The 25,948-nt window shown below is 37.3% G+C and overlaps 1 long non-coding RNA gene and 1 pseudogene across 2 annotated transcripts in view; both read left to right on the forward strand.

The window, feature by feature from the left end:
- The window catches only part of LOC105489339 (uncharacterized), a 273,282-nt gene that overhangs the window by 196,868 nt on the left and 50,466 nt on the right, over positions 1-25,948 (forward strand). The gene's annotated exons all lie outside the window — the stretch shown is intronic.
- On the forward strand, positions 11,517-25,077 carry LOC105489359 (cleavage and polyadenylation specificity factor subunit 5 pseudogene; annotated as a pseudogene).

The following is a 25,948-nucleotide window of genomic DNA, read 5'->3' on the forward strand; positions in this document are numbered from 1 at the left end:
CATACACAAACCCTGGTAAATATTTCCACGGTGCCCTACATTTATTTTTCCTTCACAGATTGGGCCTTCCTGTAACTGCATGGTCCATATTTGTCTTCCATGACTGATTGAAAGCTCCATGAGCATGCAGCTCTGATGTCCTAGACACAGCTGTATTCAAAGACCTGGAACTCAAAATAAACTCTCAACAAATGAATGAGTAAGATGCATTGCGCCTTACTCTATCTATCTGTCCCACTGAGAATGCACATTCTTAGGGCAATGCTTTTTATTTTATGGCAGGCACTGTATGACTCGCTACAGCTTCAGTAAGTGCTACACACTGACGACAGAAGTGTAGAGTCTCACAGTTCGGGAGTGAGAAGTTCAAGGTCAAGGTGTTGGCAGGGCTCATTCCTTCCGGGGCTGTGCAGGGGAGTCTGTTCCAGTCCTCTCTCTCAGCTTCTGGGGTTGTCAGCAACCTCTGGCTTTCTTTGGCTGGTAGAAGCATTACTCGAACTCTGCCTTCATCTTCGCGTGGCATTTTCCCGTGTGTGTGTGTCTGTCCAAATTTCCCCTTCTTATAAGGACACCAGTCATATTGGATTAAGGCTCACCCCAACGGTATTATTTTAACTTGATTAACTCTGTAAAGCCCTATCTCCAAATAAAGTCACATTCTAATGTATTGAGGGTTAGGACCCAACATACCTTTTTTTGAGGGGATATAATACAACTTATAACAGGCGTTACATTTTTTAATTTTTTTTCTGTAATTTTGTGAGCCCTGGCAACTGATATTAAATATATCATTGGAAAATCCAAATAAATTTATAAGATAGGGAAAGACTGAAGAAGGATTGATAAAAGGAATCCATCATACTCCTCTCACTCCCACTCCTAGGTTAAAAAAAATGCAACCTTACGTGGAAAATGAGGTGTATGGTGCTGTGGTGCCTGTCACCTGCCTGCTGATATAATTCGTTCCCTTGGCTGCAAATCAGCCTGTGATACTGAGCCCCCTCCAAATGCCCTCTTGAGCTGCACCCCCAGGTGGTCCCTCAGAGGCAAATCAAAAAGATTCATTCCTCCATTGTGTCTAGAAGAGATAGATCTGAAAGAAACACAGAGCCCCCATGCTATTTTTATTCAGAAAATAGGAGGTAAAATATCTCGCTGCACTTGCTAAGCTTTGCTCTCTCATTAGAGTGGAACAGGGCCCCATCCGCCTTGTGGAACAAGTTTTCTTCCCTACTAAATGGAAGATGTAAGTTCAATGGGTATCGGATCAATACTAATTTTATATTTAGGCTCAGGATTTATTTGCTGCAAGGCAGGACAGGGTGAGCCATTCTGTCTGCTGTTGGAATTGCTGGGTATGTCCCATGCAGTAGGCTGGAGGGCCAAATGTTTCCCTGGACAGCATCTTTAGGGCACTGATCTAATGCCACTGTCAACAAGAGAAAATAATAAGGTTGCACTCACTAAAGGGAATTCTTTCTTCACAGATTTGTATTAGCTGTAAAATTTGTCTGAAACCCTGACACAGACAGAGGGAGAAGCTAAAATAACTGGAGGGAACAACCAACTAAGGATAAGTGAGTGGTGTGTGCATGTATGTCGCATTTAATGGTGTGTGTGTGGGGGGCCTGTCTCTGGAGACTGCTCTAGAGAGAGGCCTAGAGACAACACAAAATGAATTGGGAACCTGTAGGAAAAGGAATGCGCTACAGTTAAGGGACACATTTTTACCAACTCACATTTCCACCTGGCATTTCTGCAAAGTTCTGCCATAAAAATGACTTTGGATTTTCTGACAGAGCTTTGAGATAGGTAACTATACCGAAAATGAAACGAATTGATTTTTTTTTCTAGACATGTGGACAGAAAAATGTTTAATTTGTTTTACCTTTGAAACTGTCACTTGCAAGTTCAGCTCTGGGTTATGGATTAGTTGCTGGGCAGGGCTGGCCTTTCTGAGGGAGGCCAGCTGCGAGGGTCATGGTGGAGCCTGGGATTGGTGGGAAATGACAAACACCAGGTGAGTCTCAGGGGACGAGGGGCAGGGCTGCCCTGTAGAGAGGGTGTGGGGAGCCTGGAATTTAGCTATCAGGGGGAGGTGTCCACTCTACCAGCTAGAGGTCAATTTAAAAAAGAGCCGGCCCGGCCAGGCACAGTGGCTCATCTCCGTAATCCCAGCACATTGGGAGGCTAAGGTGGGTGGATCACGAGGTCAGGAGTTCGAGATCAGCATGACCAATATAGTGAAACCCCCGTCTCTACTAAAAATACAAACATTAGCAGGGTGTGGTGGTGCGTGCCTGTAATCTCAGCTACTCAGGAGGCTGAGGCAGGAGAATCGCTTAAACCTGGGAGGTGGAGGTTGCAGTGAGCTGAGATTGCACCACTGCACTCCAGCCTGGGCAACGGAGCAAGACTAAAAAAAAAAAAATAAATAAAAGAGTCTCAGTCAAGTTGGACCTCAGGAAAATGCCTTTTTGACGCCCAAACAATTGATGATTGTCGATTTCATATCCAGGGACCCAATTGAATTGCCATGTGAAATTAACCATGATGCCAGGTGAGAGGACCTTGCTGGTGGCAACTGACCTTCACTGCTCCACTGTCCGCAGCTGCCCCTTCCTTCCTAACCCCAGGGGCAGCCGCTCAATTGTTTTTCACAGCAAAAGGTGCCCATGCTCGAACTGTTTAACCCCAGGAGAAGATGCCCAAGAATATCTAGAGATTCAGAGACTTTAAAACTGCATCACATTTTACTATTTCTGCCATTCACTTCCAATCAAAACTCTCTTCCCCCTCATCAATCTCCATTTATAGTTAAGTTGAAAAGTAAAATCATTACAGGAAAGTTAGATATGAGAACTAGTACATGGTTATCTTAATTTCCTTGATATTGTTTGATGCATATTATGGTAGAGAGCGTGGGATCTGGAGCCATCCTGCCTGCATTTGAATCCAGGGTTTTCCCAACTGCCTGTGTGACTTTGGAGACATTGTTTGTCTTCTCACTCCCTCAACTGCCTCATCCTTGAACTTCACTGATGACCTTCGCTTACAGGACATTTTGAAGAAAGGGTCTTTATCAAATGACATCTTGCCCATTTCCGTGCCTAATGCCAAAACGTGCTTTACTAAGAGGACACGAGGATTTTATTAACCTTAAATTTGTTGAGTGTCTGCCCTGTGCCAAGGGTGTGTTTTTGTTTTGATCTGCCCATCCACTATTTGCCATTCCGGCTTTCAACTCAGAAGATAAGTGCTTTGCTTGAGTGCTGAGTTGATAGGTGGCAGCCCAGCAGACTGAATCCTGGCACTGGAATTCTGGATTCAACGTTCTTCCCATTACGCCATGGCCAACCATCTGCTATGGGAGGTGGCCCCGCCCTGAGCTTGCACATAGTGCCATAGCGGAGAACCGGGAGGAGGACTCGCACTCTGGGCTGGATAGCCCTCCCTCCCTCCCACCGCGGTGATATGGTTTAGGGCAGCCTTTCAATCTTTCCGAGCCTCTGTTTCCTCACATGGCTTAGACATTCTACAGATTTGCTCTAAAACTACACATTTTAAGAAAGCGGTGCTGGTGGAAACTTTGTACTAAAATTTGTGCCAGGGCCTCCCATGGTTGTTGTCGGCATGCCTTCCTGAACGTTTTGAGAATTTCTTGCTCTCTTCTTCTGCATCTTCTGGCACACACCATCCGCCCCCCGCCCCCACCACCATGCACTGACATTGTGATGAGCCTTGCGACATTTGGAATAAGGCCTTTGTGTATGGAATTAAATGTCAACCTGCTTGAGTTGCTTCCAAATTTCCCTGAGAAACTTATGCTGGCATTTAATTTCTGATTAATATTATACTCTGAAACTTCTGGAGCTCAATATGCTTTTGTAGAAAGCATTTTTATTTTTTATTTCTTAAAGAAACCTGGGAAGTTCACACCGGAGAAGTTATTTCAAAAACTCAGTTCTATCCGCTTTTGCCGACGCTGGGAGGTGCTGTGTGCAAGAGTGAGGTATTTTCACATCTGAGCTTGGTCTGGCCCGCTGATGCGAGCCGGTTTACTTTTGTAACAGCGCTCAGGATCCTTTCTACACACTGCTAAGGTCATTGCGATTTGCTTGCTTGAAGCTCTGAAAGGCCTTTTCAAGGCTTGAGGTTGTTTTCTCATCAGTATGCTGGCTCAATTTCCTTGTTCTAAAACTTCTGCGTTCTGACTGATGATCAGTTCAGATTGGAGGATGCCTGTGATCCCAGAGAGTTAATGGTCTTTCAAAATCTAATTTCAGGGAGAAGATCTAAGGAGAATTAATAGTAAGAAAAATGTGTAAGGGATCATATTAATCAGTTTGCAATCATTCAAACTTCAAAGAAAATTTCCTTTGAAAACAACTAATTTGCACAGCTTTCAGCCCATAATGACGCTCTATAAATTATCAGCAGAAATTTTATGTCAAAAGTCATATGCTTTAAGCTTTACGTGTTAACCTCTGTTTAGCTGGCTTTTATGCATGGAGACTAATTTTATCTTCCTTTAGGCCTCATCCCCGACTCTTTGAAAAAAAAAAACATTTCAGAGGGGTTTTCTTGCATCACCTGCTTCTGGGGCACATTATTAAGACAGCTACCCCAGGTCTCTGCCCATCACATTTCAAGAATATTTCTTTGGAACTAAAGAATCATAAAGTTCACCTGCTGGCAGGTTGTGCAGGCTGGAGGGACCTTTCCCAGACCAGCCTGAGCTGCGAGCAGCCCTCTTACAGCAGCACTGAGCACAGCGCTGTGGTCTCCATAGAGTCCTGCCAGAAGCAGGATGTACCGCTTGACGTTGAACCATGTGAGCCAAGATGGAATCACTGGCAGCTGCGTATTGCCTTTCGTCCTCTGATCAGAACTGAGTTTGGGGAAAGGGTTTTAGATATACAGACCGTTTGCTTTCATTTAACTTCTATTTTAAAATTAAGTTGATGTAAGCGACTCTTAAAAGCCTACCTGGTGAAATTTGTCTTTTCCTAAATGATAGAAGAATCTTAGCCAGACCATCACTCTGTGGCTTGAAGAGCTGACCCAGTTAAATTAGAGCTAGATTAAGCAGCAACAATAACAACAGTAACAACCAAACAGGTCAAGTTGTTTGTGCCATATTTAATCTTTGCAAAGGTCTGCTCACATCTTAGGCTGGTCTGGGATAAGTCTTTGCAGCCTGCACAACCTGCAGGCAGCTGACCTTCATGACCTGGAGGGAAAATGCTTCCAGATAATGATATTCCAAGGGACGACCTGATTGACCACAGTTAACTCTACCAATTTGAAGCAAATAGGAAAAATGTGGATTATATGAGGCATATGTCCCACTTCTTTTCATTTTGGAGAGTAGCTTGGTTGGGTCTGGAGTTTAAAAACCATGTTTAGAGGAGTGATCCTATGCCTTTATATCAACTCCAGGTCAGTGTAAAGTTTCATTCTATTTTATCAGACCTTCATAAGGTCCTGGGGGCAATGTGTCTAGCAAAGTTGTCAGGGTTTGCTATATGTGAGCCAATCGAGCAGATCTCTTGAGGAAGAAAATTAAGGAAAAGACATAAAAGATTTAAGAAATAAAGGGATGGATCATGAAATGGATCACCTTTAATGTTCACCCTGAGATATAAATACAATATGGTTATTCCTTTTCTTAATACCTTTGGTTTCTGAGGGGGGGGTGTGTGTGTGTTTGTGTGTGTGTTAATGGGACTCTTGAAGACACGAGGTCAATGGTCCCCAAGTATATATTAGCGTTACATCTGAAAAGGCGCATTCCTGCAACATCAAAGGATTCTCTTCACACAGGACAACGCGGCTACAACTAGAGAAGAAAATTAAGCCAGCACATTTTAATGTTGTTTTCCTAAAGCCTGAAGAACCTACAATAAGACCCCAAAATGTTATATTCCAGAGTTGAGTATGATTTTTTTTTTTTACCTCTTAGCCTTTAAGATGTGTGAATTTTTAAAATATGTTGTCTAACCAGTGCCAATATAACAGTTTGGAGACAAGATACTGAAGTAATATGTTTTCTACATATCGGTTTTAGTGTTTTAATGAGGACAGGCTTATTGTTAAAGCATGTGGAAATTAATTGCTATAAATCTAAGTAGTGGTAGAAAAACACTTAAATGAAGGTAGTTATTGTCTCACAGACATCTTTTAATTTCTCACCATCTGACTGTCGATGCAAACATCATCTGGGAGGGCCTGTGCCTAAGCTATTGCAGCAGTATTTGAAGTGCAAAGACCTCCTGTGGGACACTGATTAATAATAAGTGTACTGAGTTTTGAAGTGCAACTTGAATTTTAATATATTCTATAACATAAAATGTTGAGATGACAGTTTATCAGAAATACATTACTCAAAGTGAAACCACATTTTATTTGTTATATTGTCTATCAATATAATCTGTTGATATCTTGTATGTATATAGTCATGGATATATATATATTCTGTTCCGTCTATTTTAATTAGAATGTGGACCAATAGAGAACAAGTACACTGCCATGTTCACAGTGGAATATTTATTAAATAAAAGTTATTAAATATTTGGATGACTATTGCTTTTAAAAAATATTTTACTTTTGGCTGGGTGCGGTGGCTCACACCTGTAATCCCAGCACTTTGGGAGGCTGAGGCGGGCAGATTATGAGGTCAGGAGTTCAAGACAAGCCTGGACAAAATAGTGAAACCCTGTCTCTACTAAAAATACAAAAATTAGCCGGGTGTGGTGCCGGGCGCCTGTAGTCCCAGCTACTTGGGAGGTTGAGCAGGAGAATTACTGGATCCCGGGAGACAGAGGTTGCAGTGAGCTGAGATCACGCCACTGCACTCCAGCATTCCAGCCTGGGCGACAGAGTGAGACTACGTTTCAAAAAAAAAATTACTTAAAAAAATGAATAGTTAAAAGTGAATGTATTAACTATATACAACATGATGTTTTCAAGTATACATACATTGTGGGATGACTAAATCTAACTAATTAACATATGCATCACCTCATATAGCTCTCACTTTTGTGATGAAAACACTTCCACTGTCTTGGCATTTTTTGACAATAGAGGATAATTAGCTACAGTCACCATAGATCTCTCAAACTTATTTCTCCTGTCTAACTGAACTTTCATATTCCTTACCCAACATCTGTCCACCCCACTCCAACCCACCCAGCCTCTGGGAACCAGCATTCTACTTTCTACTTCTATAAGACCAACTTTTGTAGATCCTAGGTACAAGTGAGGTCATACGATATCTTTCTTTTCGTGTTTGCTTATTTCACTTAACATAATTTCTTGGAAGTTTATCCATGCTGTCACAAATGAAAAGAGTTTGTTATTTTTCAGGGCTGAATAGTATTCCTACTGTATTTTCTTTATTCATGAATCCATTGATGGACACTTAGGTTGATTCCATATCTTGGCTGTCATGAATAGTGCTACAATGAATATGAGAGAGCAAATAACTCTTCGACATACTGATTTTTCTTTCTTTTGGATATACACCCTGTGGTGGATTGTTGGATCATGTGGTAGTTCTATTTTTAATTTTTTGAAGCACCCTCATGTTGTTGTCCATAATGGTTGCACTAATTTGCATTGCCATCAACAGTGTACAAAGGTTCTCTTTCTCCACAGCTAACACATATCATTTGTCTTTTTGATAATAGCCATTCTAATAGGTTTGAGGTGGTAATTTTAATTTGCATTTCCCTGATGACTAGTGATGTTGAACCTTTTTTCATATATACCTGTTGGTCATTTCTATATCTACATTCAGATCATTTGCCCATTTTAAAATCAGGTTACTTGTTTTCCTACTATTGAGTTGTTTGTGTTTCTTATATATCTTAGATATTAACCCCTTATCATATATATAGCTTGCAAATATTTTCTCCCTTTTCCTGGTTGTCTATTCAATCTGTTGATGGTTTTCTTTGCTGTGCAGAAGCTTCTTAGTTTGGTGAAATTCCATTTGCCTATTTTTGTATTTTCTGCCCGTGCTTTGAGAATGATATTCCTAAAGTCATTTTCCAGATCAATGTCATGGAGTTTTCCCTATGATTTCTTCTACTAATATTCATAGTTTTGAGTCTTACATTTAAGTCTTTAATACATTTTGAATTGATTTTTGTTTGTAATGAGAGATGAGCATCTAGTTTCATTCTTCTTCATGTGTATATCCAGTCTTTCCGACACCATTTAATAAAGAGATCGTCTTTCCCCATTGTTTTTTGTTAGCTCCTTTGTCAAAATAAGTAGGATGTAAATGCATGGATTCATTTCTAGGCTCTCTATTCTTTTATATTGCCCTTTGTGTCTGATTTTTATACCAGTACCATGCAGTTTTGGTTACTAGAACTTTGCAGTAAATTTTGAAGTCAGATAATATGATGCCTCCAGCCTTGTTCTGTTTGCTCTGGGTTGTTCTGGCTATTCAGGGTCTTTTGTGGTCCCACACAAAGTTTAGGGTTATTTTTTCTATTTTTATGAATAATGTCGTTGGTACTTTGATAGACGTTATATTGAATCTGTAGATCACTTTGGGTGGTGTAGACTTAATAATATTTATTCTTCCACTCCATGAACACGAGATATCTTTCCATTTCTCTTCCCTTTCTCAATTTTTTTCATCAATACATTACGGTTTTCAGTATCCAGATCTTTCAACTTTTTGGTTAAATTTCTTCCTAAGTGTTTTATTTATTTTTTTTTTGTAGCTACCGTGAATGGAATTTTCTTGATTTTTTTCAGGCATTTTTAATACGTAGAAACGCTACTGATATTTGCATGTTGGTTTTATATCCTGCAACTCTGCTGAATTTGTTTGTTAATTCTAACAGTTTTTTGGTGGAGTCTTCAGGGTTCCTGTATATATAATTATGTCATCTACAAACAGGGACAATTTAACTTATTCCTTTTCAATTTGGAATTTTACTGCTTCAATTTTAGAAGTAATTAATTAGGTAAATTTTCAGTAATATACAACTTTTCATTTTACTGGCAAACAATGATGGATTTCAAAAACAAATCCCGCTTTAAAATAAATTATATCTACAAGATATCTTGAATGCATGTTGTATAAGGCAGAACATATTTAGCAACCTATTTAAGGGAAATTACCTGTGGCATATATCCAATTACTGTATCTTTATTCTAAAACTTCAATTTAAAAACAACTAGCAAATGAGAAACGAATATTTCTCTACTACAAACTACAAGATTTTTCTTTATCTTATATGAACAGGAGATATTACTTCATACCTAGCGAGGAAGTCAAGCTAGAAGTTGCAGGATTTTGTCCCTTTGCATGGGAAATAGGACAGCTAGTAAATTTCCTCTAGAAATCACAACTTTTATTCAGAGCTTCAAGTTCAGAGATATTTGAGCTTTCTGCAAATGGAAATTTACAGCAAGGCTGGAAACTGGGTACCTTTTGATAAATAATAATTCATGTTGAATTTCTGGCTGCCTCCAATTTTAAAGTAGAGTGGTATTGTCTTTTTTTTCCCCTTTCCACTCCATTCTGACCCATTTTTGCTAGATTATTTCTGAGAAATTCAATTTCCCTTTTGTTTTCTCTATCAGCTTATCACAGCCCTGGCTAGTAGGATTAAATAAAGACTGCTTTTTTTCCTAATTTCTTATTTTCTGTTGCCCAACAAAGGACTATGCTTTAGCGGATTAAATGGCAACTGACAACTCATCTCATTGGGGAGGATTAAGCTGTGTCATAGTAGTATTTTGCATTAACTGCATTCCAAGTATATTACAGTAACTTTTGGCTGCTTATTTCTTTCACTTTTTCCCCCAAACACTTTTTTTTCACTTTTAAAATGGGGAAGTTGTATATGACTATATTATTTGAAAAAAATCATCAAATGATAAACATGGTTTTGGAGATTGCATTAAAAGCCTACATGTATTTTATTATTATTGGAAAGTATTTAATACAGTTGTCAAATTTTAAAATAATTCTTCAGCGTATTTGCTCAAAGCTAACATCTCAAATAAAAAAATTGAGCAATGTTATTACATTTCTAATTCTTCATTACATGTTTTATTCTTTAAGATTTCTCAAATACTATATGCAACACTTCAGTAATCTCAGCTATCAGTTTTTTATTTATCTAGGATTTCACTTTGGCAAATCTTACTTCCTTAAAAATATCACATGATATCGCTCTTCATAGGAGAACAGCTCTCAGAAGATAACATTAACTTTTCCTCACAGTGGTAATGCCGGCTTGGATGCCTAGGCTGAAACTATAATCCCAAAACACAGTTTCATCCAAATATGCATCAAAATTCAAAGGCAAGGATTCAGTTAGAAATCATTTATTCAACCTGAAAGGGGAATCCAACAACTTAAGGTTAAATATGTAATGAGTTAAAGATGTTCAAACAGCCAATTTCAATGAAAAAGCAAGTCAAGAGTAGTTCTTCAACCCATATACGAGCATCTTTAATCTCTCCAAAAGAGGGGTGTCCTGCACAGTAAAGAAATTCATAGGAAGTCCCAGGTACCTCCCACTTCTCCATCAGATCTACTCTCCACCTGCTGTAAGTCCCATGATCTGACTCTTCAAAAGGACCCCTTTGCCTTCTGGCCCTCAGTTTGGTTCAGCCTATCAGAATATGAGCAGGGATATATAAAAGCAATGACAAGAATGACAAACTATGAAGAACCAATTTAAACTCAATTTAAAACATAAGAGGAAGACTTTGTGACGTTGGTCTGGGCAATGATGTTTTGGGGTAAGACCCCAAAAGCACTGCCAATAAAAATGAACGTAGACAAATGGGGTTATATCAAACTAAAAAAGCTCCTGCACAACAAAGGAAACAATTAACAGAGTGAAAAGATAACCAGCGTTGTGAGAAAATATTTGCAAACCATACATCTGATAAGGTATCTAAGATACTTAGGGAACTCAAGCAACTCCATAGCACAAAAACAAATAACCCTCTTTAAAAATGGGCAAAGGAACTGAGTAGGCATTTCTCAAAAGAAGACATACAAATGGCCAACAGGTATTTTACAAAAAAACAGCATCACTAATTACCAGAGAAATGTAAATTAAAATCACAATGAGATACCACCTCAAACATATTAGAATGTCTATTACCAAGAAGTCAGAAGATACATATTGGAAAGGAAATGGAGAAAGGAAAACCCTTGCACACTGTTGGTGGGAATATAGGTCGGTACAGCCATTATGGATAATGGTTTGGAGGTTTTTAAAAAAATCGAAAATAGAGCTACCATATGATCTAGCAAACCACTACTGGTATACATCTGCAGGAAATTAAATCAACATGTCAAAGAGATACTTGCATTCCCATATTCACTGCAGCATTATCCACAAAAACCAAGATACGGAATCAATCCAAGTCTTCATCAAATGATGAATGAATACAGACAATGTGATATGATACACCATAGAATACTATTTAGCCTTGGAAAATAATAAAATCATGTCATTTGTGACAACATGGATGAACCTGTAGGATTATGTTAAGTTCAACAAACCAGTCACAGGGAAATGTCACATGATCTCACTTATATGCGGATTCTCAAAAAGTTAAACTCATGGAAGTAGAGAATAGAACAGTGGTCACTAGAGGCTGGAATGAGGGTGATATTGATTACAAAATGTCTGTTATGAGAAATAAGGTCAAGGAATCTATTGTACAACATACTGACTATAATTAATAACAATTTATTCTCGAAAATTGCGAAGAGAGTAGATTTTAAGGGTTCTCACCACAAAATATTAGTGAGGAAATGCATGTCAATTAGTTTGGTTTTGCCATTCCACCATGTATTCATATTTCAAAACATCGTGTTGCATAAGATAAATATATATATAATTTTATTTGAAAATTATAAATTGAAGAAAAAAAAGACTATAAAACAATGTCTAGAATATTTATTGAATGCCTAGTAGCGAATAATGATACAGATTCCAAAATTTATTAGTCAAGTCTAAACACATGGTTAACGGAGTAATTTTTTTCCATTTTGCCAGCTCTTCTCTAGTTTCTATGAAATTTATGATTAGAAAGAGCTTTGGCCTTCTCTTGAGTCTCCTGTTAATGGCAGGCAGTGGCTGCTGAGTGGGTTGCAGATAACTTAACCGTGCGCCCTGCCTCCCCCTCCGTGCTGTCCTCCAGGGTTGAGCTCACCAGCTTGTCTATGGCACCACCCAATTGCTCACAGAATGGCTGGCCCCGGGGTTCAGTCATTGGGCAGCAAGTACATCCAGCAGACCCAGCCCCTCACCCTAGAGCACACCATCAAGTTGCATCCTCTTATCAATGAATACTTTTGGTACAAAAGAGCCCCTCTGTGTGAAGGACAGCTCGGTTGCAGCCAGATTTGAGTGCATGAGGAAAGGATTTGATAAAATTAGAATGCAGAAGACTCCAGAAAGGGCTCCGCTTGGACATGAGCCCCGGCTACCCCATGTGTTACTGCTACAGCTAGGAACAACTTTCTTCAGATCGCCTGGTCGCGAACTTAACCCAGAAGAAGATGAAGTTGGAGGACTAAAATGCTTAATGTCAGAGACAATGGGTGATCAAGATGGAGCTCTGAAGACTGGGTGATTGATGGCTGCATTGGTCACTGATGGAGAGCGCATGTTGAACCTCCTCAGTATCCTTATGTTCCTGCACATATTACAAAGTCTATGGGACACAGGGAGTTGTTTTTGGTTCAACTTCAAGAAAAAGCCTTGCTTGCAATCCCTAAAAATTATAAGTCGGTAGATACACCGTTGTTTTAATTGTATGGCAGTGCACCGAGATGTGGACTCATCATTTCCAGTTTCCCTCAGCTGTTGAGCAGGTCCAGTTGGTTTTTTTTTTTTCAACTGAATCCCTGCATGTGGAGAAGTGAAAGAAGCCAATTCTGTGAGCGCAGATATACACAGTGTAGAAGAATGCATGTGGTAGAAAGGACTTTTTTTTGGGGGGGGGGGTTTATCTCTTTCCCAATCCCTAAATTGCCACCTACTTTCTATTATCTGAATGGTAAAGTTAATATAAAGAACTAGATAGTAGTGTAAAGAAATGTGATAATGTTTATTTACTTTTGGTTCTATTCATACTTTTTGTACATTAAATAAACTTCTTTCTGAAAATGGGGAGTAGCTTGAGCCATTTCATTGCAATCATAGTAACATAACTTTATTTGTTAGTGCTTTAAGGTAGCTCATAGACTCCATAGCAGAAAACCATCTTGCATACATTATTAAATGTTATATCTATACAGCATAAATATTTACATTCATGTAGCTCGTATATTCATATTCAGAATTAAGAATCAACATGTTTTGCAATTTTTACTCCTTCATAAGAGGTTTTGAGCATTCACTGACTTACATATGTGTTATTTTCCTTTGTTATAGAATTTTTAACAGGCAGACAATGTATTACTGTTAGTAGCCTGTATCCATTTTGCCATTGTCATAGATTTGTGACAGACAATCAAATAAATTTAAAAATATTAACAAATTTTAAAAGTAGGTTAATTTAAATTCTAATTGTTTTCAAAGTACTCTTCCCTTATTCAACAGAAAGTTGCACTATATTACATTAGGTTCACTGGTAAACTGAAAACAAATGCTTGCTGATGACAACCGTGTAAGTGGAAACATGAAGAATGAAGACACAGGCTTAAAACTGTACAAGGATTTTACAGCATTTTCTCAGTAAACAGAATAATCTCCCTGTACTCCAGCCTTTAAACAACTTCATGGCTAGATAGTTAGGCTCTTCTGAAGATAAAATTAACTCTTGCAAGCTTCCATAGAATTTTTGTTAGGAACAATCTGAAGATGGCGTTCTAGAGAGCATATACATATAGTGACACACTTTGTGCACCATTAAATGCTGGATTTATGTTATATAACAATTTTCGGTGAAGTAGGCCACTTGTTCATAAAAAAAATGATTCTATATTTCTCTGACGCCTTGATCTTTATGGATACTTAGGGGTACATTAATGTTTTCAACTTATCATGATGCAATATTGTGCATAAAAAATATAAAGTATAATACTCAAAGTATAGCTTAGACTCTGGTGAACTATAGATCATTATCTTTGCCAAGGTTTGATGGTTATGAGCTTTGTTTTCTCAGTGCTTTAAATGGACAAAAATAGAATTTCTTTACCAAACATCACTTACTTATAATGTTTCCATATTAGGTATAAAAACAACAATAATTGTTATTGTGCAAAAGGACTTTAGATAAAAAGCACTTGAAGAATAAAATACAATTGACTGACTGGGCGCAGTGGCTCACGCCTGTAATCCCAACACTTTGGGAGGCCAAAGTGGGCAGATCTCTTGAGGTCAGAAGTTTGAGACCAGCCTGGCCAATATGGTGAAACTCCATCTTTACTACAAATAAAAAATTAGCCGGGTGTGGTGGCGCAGGAGATTGGGGTATGAAAATCGCTTGAACCTGGGAGGCAGAGGTTGCAGTTAGCTGAGATCGTGGTGCTGCACTCCAGCTTGGGCGACAAAGCAAGACTCTGCCTCAGAAAAAGGAAAAAAAAAAGAAAGAAAAGTACAACTGACTGTGAGAATATACCCTGTGGTTGTCCTATATTTTAAAAAGTTTTTACAGGGTATACAATAAAACAGAATCAACTGATAACCTGGTTATTGAATCATTACAAAATAATATTAAAAGTTTTCACGCCTTTGGCCATTTCGTGGAAAACCAACAAAATATCAATGGGAATTTATTTTCAGAATATCATTCTGAACTGCTAGAAGACATATGCAGCCTCCATATATTTGAAACAAAAGTAAAATTATTTTAGTTAATTCACTAAACTTTTCACCAGTTTCCTATACAAAGTAAATTATTCCACATGGCACTTCTAGGCATAAGAATTCTACCAGCAGGAACCAGTGACAAGGTGAGTGAGTTCTTCAGGTTGTCCTTGGTTTTTCACCCAATGTACAACAAACTTCTAGAATGAGCCAAGAAGGCAAACACAATCTGTATATCATAAATGTGGAAAGTTAATAATAAGTAGAATGACCACAGTGAACTGCAACAGTAAAAGCTACCTGTAGAATTAATACATTATTTATAATAGGTTTAAACTGTTATTGTTTGATTTTAGAAAGCTGCACAATATTAATTTAAGGCAGTTGTTGGAGTTACTATGTGATAATTTTATTCTTCTCATTCTACCTCCTGCTTAATTTTCCTGGTTAATTCTTGAAAACCAAGCCTGGTGATCTTTCTTTTGTAATTAAAAATATGTCTTGCAAATTTCTCTAGCTAGAGTAGATTTATAACAGCTTCACAGTATTACAAGGAAAATGTAAGCTGTTTCAAGATAGGTGGCAAATACTATATAACTGTAAAAAACAAAAAAGCAATATTTTATTACTGATTTACAGTGATTGTGGATTACTTCCGATTAAGATTGCCTGACTTAGAAAACAAAATTTGCAGAATTTATAAGACACTTAGTCAAATACTTTTTATTATAAGTGTGTTCATGAAATATTTGGAGCATACTTATAGGAAAAGTCAGTATTTATCGAAATTCTAATTTAACTGGGTTTCCTGTATTTTAATTGGCACGCAATCTTGGACGTTTATTAGTCCTCTACAACTTGCACTTTGACCCTCAAACCAAATACGTTGTGTCTGTGAAAGTCAATTCACAAATCCCATGTAAAAAGGTTTTTAAGATGCATACAAAAAAATACATAATTACGTAACTCAATAAATTTTAACCATGTAAAATGTCCAGGTTATTGGCACACAGGTCACAATGCAGAATATTCTGAGACCCTAGGTACATTCAAGCTGTGTCCCAGTCACACCCACCCAAAGATAATTCCATCTCAGCAAACTCATTTTATCCCTGAAGTGCTTGGAGAGGGTATCAAGAATGAATTAAGGATTTTCAGCACCCTGGGCAGTGTCTGTCACATGATAGAGAGTATATGTGAGTGAATAATTTAATAAATATGGCAAAATATTATTATATATAATACATATGCCTGTAAGTTTTGCATAGAAAATTCAGAGTATCATATTATTCAATCCATTCACTGAATGAACTTATATTGAATTCCTACTTTGAACAAGGTTCTGCTTTGGGACAAGTCATTGTCCTTATAAGGCCTTAAGTAAAACACATTGGCTCAGAAACTGTATGTTGTCTAGGAACCATGACCCACTGACTCACTTTTCTTTTTCTCACAACTTCCAGTTTGCTGTTTTAGTGAAGATAAGCAAAGCTGTTGATGAGTGAGATTACACGACTTTACTAGGAATGACTTGTATTTGCCTTTTTTTTTTTTTTTTTCTATTTTCTACCCTAGGCCTTGCTAATTGGGCATTACTAATATAACACTACAGCATGTGTTTGACTAGATTAGAATGAAATTAGAAGTTTTGGTAAGAATAGCCATCCTTCCCTGTAAAGGGTCCACTGGCTAATTTTATAGAGGCAGAAAGTGAATAATGAATGAGCCACTGAGTGGAAAACAGTGGGAACATTTCAATGTGTGCTTTATACTCCCTGGACAAGTTCATCAATAATGACATCTAGCATCGTAAGTCATGCAAACTTTCTCTTATCCCAAGGTTATACTTAGGATGTGCATTTACCTTAAGATTAAAATGAAGTCATTATTATTTTTCTGATAAAAATGAGTTAAAACCAGAAGAAATAGCTAATTAAAACATGAAGTATATTTATAATTTGACTCTTTAATAAAAATTGGAAAAAAAAGGTTATGTTTATTGACACAACCATCTAGGTTAAGTATCTTAATAGTTGGTAATTATACCATAATTATGCTTCAATCATTTTATTCATAATAATGTCACTTTAATTCTGAATCTCAGGAATCCTAATGTATAGTTTAATGAAGCATAAAATGCAATTTTAATCTTTTAGACATTTAGATGGGAGAATAAATGGCCATATAAAACAGATAAAGATATGTAAAAGGTCAAAAATAAAAAGGCAAATTTTAATATAATTATTTAACTCTCTCAATTAACTAGGTCTAGGTTTATTTGCACTGTGAGACACATACTTTATAAGTAAATATTTTAAGCTTTGACATGGGTGAGTTATTGCTACGTTGTTCAGTTATACCCTAGGTGAGTCTATGAAAGGAAAATGAAATGGAAAACTACTAATTAGCCAATAAGTTCAGTTAATAATTGTGATAAGGTGGATAAATATAATTTTTACAAAAGTAAAAGTGCACATAGTTTCAAGAAGATGGGTTTTATCCATGTCACTCTGTTATCCACCTTAATGTTTTTATTTATTCAAATCTACATAGGACACAAAATTGTCTTTCTAAAGTTTGTCAACTAGATTCTTAAGATTTATGGATTTGGAAAAAGCTCAAAACATGACAGAATTCAGCAACATTTATCCAGATGTTTGGCCCTTAAAGACCATAGCCTGGACATTCTGCCTCTCCCAGGGATGTACAAAAGTAGAGCGTTATTCTTACTATAACATAAGAAATCATAACTTCTATTTTGGCTTATTGTGTTGATATATCATAGTTGCAAATGTGTTTGGGGTGCATGTGATATTTTGATATATGTATACAGTGTGTAATTGTCAAGTCAAGGTAAGTGGGATATACACAGTCTCAAACATTTATCCATTCTTTGTGTTGGAAACATTATACTTCTTCTCATCTAGCTATTTTGAAATGCACACTAAATTATTTTCCTATAATACCACTGAATACTGGAAATTATTCCTTCCATTTAACTGTATTTTTGAACCCATTAACCAACTTCTCTTTATCTCACCTTCTCCCATGCCCTTCTCAGTCTTTGGGAACTATTGTTCTACTTTCTACTTCCACAAGATCCAGTTTTTTGCTCCTACGTATAAGTGAGAACATGCAATTTATTTGCCTGACTTATTTCACTGAACATAATGTCCTTCACATCCTCCCATGTGGTTTCAAATGACAGGATTTCCTTCTTTTAAAAAGCTAAATGCATTTTCTTGTGTACGTTTACCAAATTTTCCTTATACTTTCATCCGTTGATGGACACTTACGTAGATTCCTATCTTAGATATTATGAACAGTGCTGCAATAAACATGGGAGTGTAGATATCCCTTTCATGTGCTGATTTGTTTTCTCTTGGAAATGTACTCAGTGGTGGGACTGCTGGATCATACGGTAGTTCTATTTTTGTTTTTAGAGTGAAACCTCCATACTGCTTTCTGTAATGGCTGTACTACTTTACATTCCCACCAATGGCATATGAATGTTCGCCCTTCTTCCTATCCTTGCCAGCATTTGTTATTTTTTGATAGAATCCATTTTAACTGGGGTTGAATGATATCTCATTGTGGTTTTAATTTGCATTTCCCTGATGATTAGTGATGTTGAACATTTTTTCACATACCTGTTGGCCATTTGTTTGTCTTCTTTTGAGAAATGTTTATTCAGATCACTTGCTCATTTTTAAAAAATAGAATTATTTGGGTTTTTCTGATACTGAGCTGTTTGAGTTCCTTATATATTCTAGTACTGATCTTTTATTGGATGCATTGTTTGCAAATATTTTCTTCCACCTTGGCCTATCAAAAAGCTGAGGTTTCTTAGCAACAATTACACCCAAAATTCAAGGGAAATCAGATCACTGTGAAGAGAAACAGAATGAATGACCTAGAGTATTATGTTATACTTGGAAAGAAATAGTGGTCATCAGACAGCCACCAAAGAATGCACTTAAAATTGGAATATATTGCTATTGGCTGAGTGTGAGCTGGAGTAAACAGCATAAACAAAAATCATGGAAACCCCAGAGACAAGGAGGAATCCCGACTCACAGAATCCATCGAGTGCTCAAGGAAATAATTGTGGGAAGACTGGAAAGAGACTCCTGTATCGGTGCAGAAATGAAGGAAGGGATTGGCCCCCACTAAGGGAAAGGTATGTGGTTCTACCTCCCAGCCTTGTCCCTTCTCTCTTAGCAATGGAAAGGTTTACGGTGCTGGAAGAGGGGCAGCAAATCCTGTCACTCCCACACTCAAAGGAGATGAACAGTAGTCGAGGGTGGAAGAGGTGGAAGGCACAAGGCCCTGCCAACTGCCTGATCTTCTCTTCTACCTACAAAAGTCTAAAATCTTTGGGAAGGGAGGTGAGTAGGAAGGTTGCAAAGCCTCTCTCTCAGGATCACAGAGAAAACACTGGCTGGCTGGAGGAGGAGTGCAAGTTTCTCTACAGCTGGGGGAGACGCAAGAACTAACTTAAGCCACTGTGGTTGCAGTGAGGAGGAAACAACCCGTTACCTCACAGGAGGGTCGGAAACAGTCTTGTGTCCAAGGTTCTACACCAACACGAGAAGGGGCTTGAAACAGCAGGCAAAGAGGGAGGAGACTCTGTCCCTGAGCAAGAACCCACCATGTAAAACAGGAGATTGACTGCCATTGTAAGGCAAGGCAGGAATGCTAGGAAAGACACATAACTGGGACTGTTTCAGCTACCTACGTGGAAGCTGGATCAACACAATAGAAAACTGTACACGCTCCACCACCATAGGAAGCAACGCATAGTCAGCAGTAGAAGGCTACCTGTGGGAGACGGGTAAGGATGTAGAGAGAAACTCCTCTGTAATGCAGGTATGCAGAAAATGCCCACAGCTGTGAATGAAACAAACATTTAGAAAAACTCCCAGGGGCCACAGCCAGTATCCTAGGAACAATACACTAAACAACCTACAGTTAGAAGAATTTGAAGATTTTGATGCACTAAGCATAACCATAGCAACCATAAATCCCAAATCCAGCCCAGATCCTCACCAGATTGATGTCACTTTCAGTTCTAATTAGCTTAAAACAGAAGAAGCATGTTCATTTCTAGATATAAATACTATTTATTTCAGTCTCTGATATTCCTTACATACTATTCAACATTCAGTGAAAACAGAGACATACCAACTTAAAACACAACCTATTGTCAAAATAAAACAATTAACATATCTAGATGTAGAAATGACCCAGATGCTACAACTGTCAGAATGGGGAGTAAAATGAATGTGATGTATGTGTTAAATAACCCAGTGGAACAGATGAACAATTCAGGAACAGATGAGGGATTTCAGCAGAGAGGTAGAAATTACAAGAAAAAGTAGAATGGAAATCCTAGAGATGAAGAATTCCTTTGATAGTCTTATTAGTAGACTTGACCTGGCTGAAGAAAGAATCATCAAATGTGCAACAACATTGATAAAAATAATAGAGCACCAAAAATGGTGGAGCAATATCAAAATATCTAATATATATGTGTAATTTTAGTCCCAGAATTGGAAGAGAAAAGGTAATCAGTAGAAGAAAACATATTGAAAAGAAAATGGCAGAGAAATTCCAAATATAATAAAAAATGTCAGGCCACAAACTCAGGTAACTCAGAGATCCTCCAAGGAGGATGAACACCAAGCAAACCAATCAATGAATAAATATTTAAAACAAAGAAAAAGAATCTTAAAGGCAGTGAGAGAAAAGGAAACACTATATACTGAGGAAAAAAATATGAATTACAGTAGAATAATTATAAGAAATCTTGCAGATCAGAACAAAATGGAGTGATTATTTAAAGGAATGGAGAAATATGTAATATGAAATATGTAATACATTTTTATTAACTGTAGTCACTAAGCTGTGCAATGAATCCAAAAAGCATATGTCTCCTCTGTAAATAAAACTTTGTAGCCTTTCACCAGTTTCTCCCCTGCCCCTTCCTACTGTCTGGTAACCACCTTTCTACTCTCTGCTTCTATGAGTTCAACTGTTTTAGATTCCACATGTAAGTGAAAACAGGTGGTATTTGCCATTCACGTTTTCACGACTGACAGAATTTCATTCTTTATTAAGGCTAAACAGTATTCCATTGTGTATTATACCACATTTTCAAATTCATTCATCAGCTGATAGACACTTAGGTTGACTTCATATCTGGGCCGTTGAGAATAATGCTGCAATAAATATAGGCATGCAAATATCTCTGCACCATACTGATTTCATTTTCTTTGGCTATATGCCCAGAAGTGGGATTGTTGTATCATCTGATAGTCCTATTTTAAATTCTCTGAAGAACCTCCATATTGTGTGTGGTTATACTAACCTACATCCCCACAACGGGGTACTGAGGAATAAAGTGTCCTTTTTTCTCCACATTCTCTGCAACACTTGTTATATTATGTCTTTTTTATAGTAGCCATTCTAACAAATATGGGGTTATATCCCCTTGTGAAACTTTTAATTTTCCTTTTTCCTTATTATTAATGATGTTGGGCATTTTTTTCACATAGCTCTTCATATGTTTGCTTTTGAGAAATGTCTATTCAGGTTCTTTACCCATTTTTTAATCAGGTTTTTTTCCTTCCAGTGACATAGGTTAAAAGTAAAATGATGGGGAAAGATATATCATGCAGAAATAAAACTGAGGTGGCTATATTAATATCTGACGAAATAAGCATCTGGAAAAAAACCTTACCATTGATAAAGAGTAATGTTGCATATTGAAAAAGTGGTCAATTCAACCAGAAGACATAAATATCCTCAATATGTGCATAACTCAAGGAGAGAGCTTTGAAATATAAGAAAAGGAACAGATGACTTCTTGTGTAGATGAGATGTAGTAGATTTGTCTCTCCCTGCTATCCTCCTAAGTATAAATTTAAGCCTTGGAAATAAGAAAAGAGGCAACTAAAAGAGGTCTCTGAAATATGTTAAAGGAAAGAGGAACTAGTTGGGGGCTCCAGGAGTAGAGGATCAACACAGTGGCAAGGCATCGTAGGTGACCTACCAGACAAGGCAGCCAGAATTCATGCCTCCCACCTCCAACACAGCAGCAGAGGTATCCCAGGTAGCTTTATTCCTTGAGCTCAGCACCACTGATAGGGGATCGATAGGAAACCCTAACAATAAGGGGCCAGGTGATGGATTTGTTCATGACTTTGATTGTGGCAATCATTTCATGGTGTATTCGTACATCAAACCATCCCATTGTACACCTCAAATGTATACCTTTTTGTCAATTATGAGTATAATTAAATACACCTAGTAAAATTAATGCAAGAAAGTAAGCACTATGTCTAGTATCAAAATAAAAAAGTGATTAGTAGAACTGTCCTCCACAGGCCTCCATTGTCTGGAGGCTCCTCTCTGACACACCAGGTGACAGGGTGGTACAATCTAGAGGCATTCCACCACAACAAGTGTCCCAACTCAGGAAGCCCCTTTGTCCCTAAGGATTTCATCCCTTTTTTTCACTCGCAGACAGCAGAGAAACTGGGGTTACTGGTGAAAGGGACTATGCCACAAGTGACTTGGCCCAGTGTCCATATCCCAATCACTGTAACTTGTGAATATGTCATTTCATGAGGTAGAAGGGACTTTGCAGATGTGATGAAACTTGGAATAAGAGATTATCCTGGGTTGTCTAGGTAAGTCCAATGTTATCACATGGCTTCTTAACACTGGAAAAGAAGGCAGAAGGCAGGTCAGAGTGATGCAATGTGAAACGGACCTTACCTGCCATTGTTAACTTTAAAGATGGGGAAGGGGCCATGAGACCAGGAATATACTTGGCCTCTAGAAGCGTCAACAGACAAGGAAATGAATAGTACTCCAAACCTATAAGAATGCAGCCCTGTCAACCTTGATCTTATTCCACTGAGATATGTGAGAGATTCTTAACCTCAGGACTATAAGATAATATATTTGAGTTGCTTAACCCACTCAGTTTATGATTATTTGTAAAGGAAACAAGAGAAAATCTATACACTAGGAAATCCTCCTTATCCCTGTGGACTTTTGACTCCCGTTCTGGCCCAGAAAAGCAGGGTGGCTTATGGGCATTGCCCAAAGAGAGTTCACCATAAAATGTGGCCCAGCCAAAGAAGCCTCTTTGTCCCCACAGACATGAGACTTTTCCCCAGAGACATGGGTGGCTGGTGAGCACTGATACAGGAGGTCCCACTCCTGCAAGTGACCTGCTTGGAAAGTCTTCTCTATCCAAGGCAGAAAGATCTCATCACAACAGGCACTGAACCAGCGTAGCCTCTTCACGCCCATAGACCTGAGACTTCCTTCCTCCACTGAGAGACAGTAGGTGGCCTGGAGAAACCCTGCCCCTTCAGGCAACAGCAGCAGGGACCAGTGGAAACCAAATCAGCACCAAATAAACTAAGCAAACCAAAATAATATTGCAAGGCGTCTGAAAATTAAACCATCATTTGAAATACAGCCCACAAAAGCAGGCTAGCAAATGCATGTTAAACATAAACAGTGAGGCTTCCTACTAAATATTTAAGCAGGACTCATTCTCCTATTATAATAGACAAAATGGCCAGAACACAATCCAAAATCAGAAATCAAGAAGCAAGAAATCAAAACTTCATTGGAAAAGACAATCAATTGACAATGCTGAGATAAATTGAATGTTGGAAATATCTGACAAGGATTTAAAAGCATCGATCAAAAAAAAAAAAAAAGCTTCAACAATCATATAAATTTACTTGAAAAAATTCTCAGCAAAAAGTATAAATTAAAAAGAAAGAGGAAATAAAGATTATAGACCTAGCAAATACAATAAGCAAAACTTACTTGATGAGTTTAACAGTAGATTGTGAACGATAAATAACACACTCAGTGAACTTGAGGACAGATCAATAGAACTCACTCAATCTAAACAGCAGAGATAATATAGTCTCAAAAAAATTTAGCAGTCTCGGGAATATATGATAAAATAATAACAAAATAGTCAACCTTCTTATCACTGGAGTCCTAGAAAGAAACGAGTAATAAATAGGTAAAGCAGTTGTAAAACCAAGACCCAACTGTACGTTGTTTACAAGAAAGCCCTTCAAATTTAATGACCTAGGTAAACTGAAAGTAAAATACTAGAAAAAAAGATATACCATGCAAACAGTTATTTTTAAAAACAAGAATTGGGTATATTAATACCTGATAGAGTTCAGAGCAAAAGAAATGACTACAAAGAAAATTATAACATAATATCACACCCATTTTAGCAACTGATACAGGTACAGGACAGGAAATATACAAGGATATTAAATATCTGAAAATACAATAATCCAACAGGATCTCATTGACATATATATATGATTATATATATATTAGATTATATATATCAGATAAAATAATCATATATATCTTCCAGTCAACAACAAGAGAGTACACATTTTTTTCAAGTACCCATAAAACATCCACCAAGTTAGACTACATTCTGAGCCATAAAATAGACTTCAGTATATATACCATCATGCATTGCTTACCAAGGGGATACATTTGGAAAAATTCATCATTAAGCTATTTCATTGCTTTGTGAACATCATAGAGTGCACCAACACAAACTTAGATGATACAGCCTACTACACACCTAGGTTATATGGTATAGCAGATAGCTGCTATGCTACAAAACTGCACCGCATGTTACCGTACTGAATTCTGTAGGCAATTGTAACACAGTGATAAGTATTGTGTATTTAAACATTTCTAAACATAGAAAAGGTACAAAAAATACAATATTGTAATCTTACAGAATCACTGTCATAGATGTAATTGTCTTTGATCAAAATATCTTTATGTAATGCATAAGTCTAAAAGAACAAAAACTATGCAGAGTGTAATCTAACTTAATAAAATCAAACAAGAAATCAATAACAGAATGACAGCAGGAAATCTTTAAGCATCTGAAAAAAAAAACACAACTCTTCTAAATCCATGGGTCGAGATGTCTCAAAAGAAATAGAAAATACATAGAAATAAATATAAACGGGCCAGGTGTGGTGGCTTATGCCTGTAATCCCAGCACTTTGGGAGGCCAAGGCAGATGGATCACCTGAGGTCAGGAGTTCGAGATCAGCCTGGCCAACATGGCAAAATCCCATCTCTACTAAAAATACAAAAATTAGCCAGACATGGTGGCGGGCACCTGTAATCCCAGCTACTAGGGAGGCTGAGACAGGAGAATCACTTGAACCCGGGAGACGGAGGTTGCAGTGAGCCAAAATCGCACCCTTGCACTCCAGCCTGGTGACAAAGCGAGAGTCTGTCTCAAAAAAAAAAAATAATAATAATAAATAAATACACATGAAAAGACAATCAAACATGTGGGGTTCATATAAAACAGTTCTGAGAATGATATTTATAGCACTAAATGCTTGCATTATAAACAAGGAAATGTCTCAAATTAAAAATTAAATGACTACCTTATGGAAACTGAAATAAATAAAAATATATATTATATAAAGGTAGCAGAAGGAAGAAATTAATAAAGCGCAGAAATAATTAACATTAAACAAGGAAAAAATAGAAAGAACCAATGAAAATCTGGTTTCTCAAAAAATTTAATAAAATTAACAGACGTCTAGCAAGACTTACAAAAATAAATATAGGGAAGATACACATTATCCCTAACAGGAATGAAAAGGAAGATGTCACTTCAGATTCCTAAGTCATTAAAAAGATAATAGGGGAACACTGCCAAAAACTTAACACTAAAACATCTGACAAACTCGTGAAAACCACAAACTACCAAACTTGACAATCATAAATAAATAATTTGAACACTCCTATAACCATTAATAAAATTTAATTCATTATTAATAATCTCAAAAATAAATTTCCAGGTTCAGGTGGTTTCACTGGAGAATTCTACCACACATTTAAATAAGAACTTATACCAATTCTACACATTTACTTCCACAGATGTATGGAAGTAAATAGATGGAAAATAGGGAGAAACATTTTCCAATGCATTTTATAAAGCTATTATTACCTTCATACCTAAATTAGACAAAAATAGCACACAGAAAAAGAAAACTGTAGACCAATATTTCTTATAAGCTTAGATGCAAAAA

Source organism: Macaca nemestrina, chromosome 19 (genome assembly GCF_043159975.1).
Source record: "Macaca nemestrina isolate mMacNem1 chromosome 19, mMacNem.hap1, whole genome shotgun sequence".
Taxonomy (NCBI): Eukaryota; Metazoa; Chordata; class Mammalia; order Primates; family Cercopithecidae; genus Macaca; species Macaca nemestrina.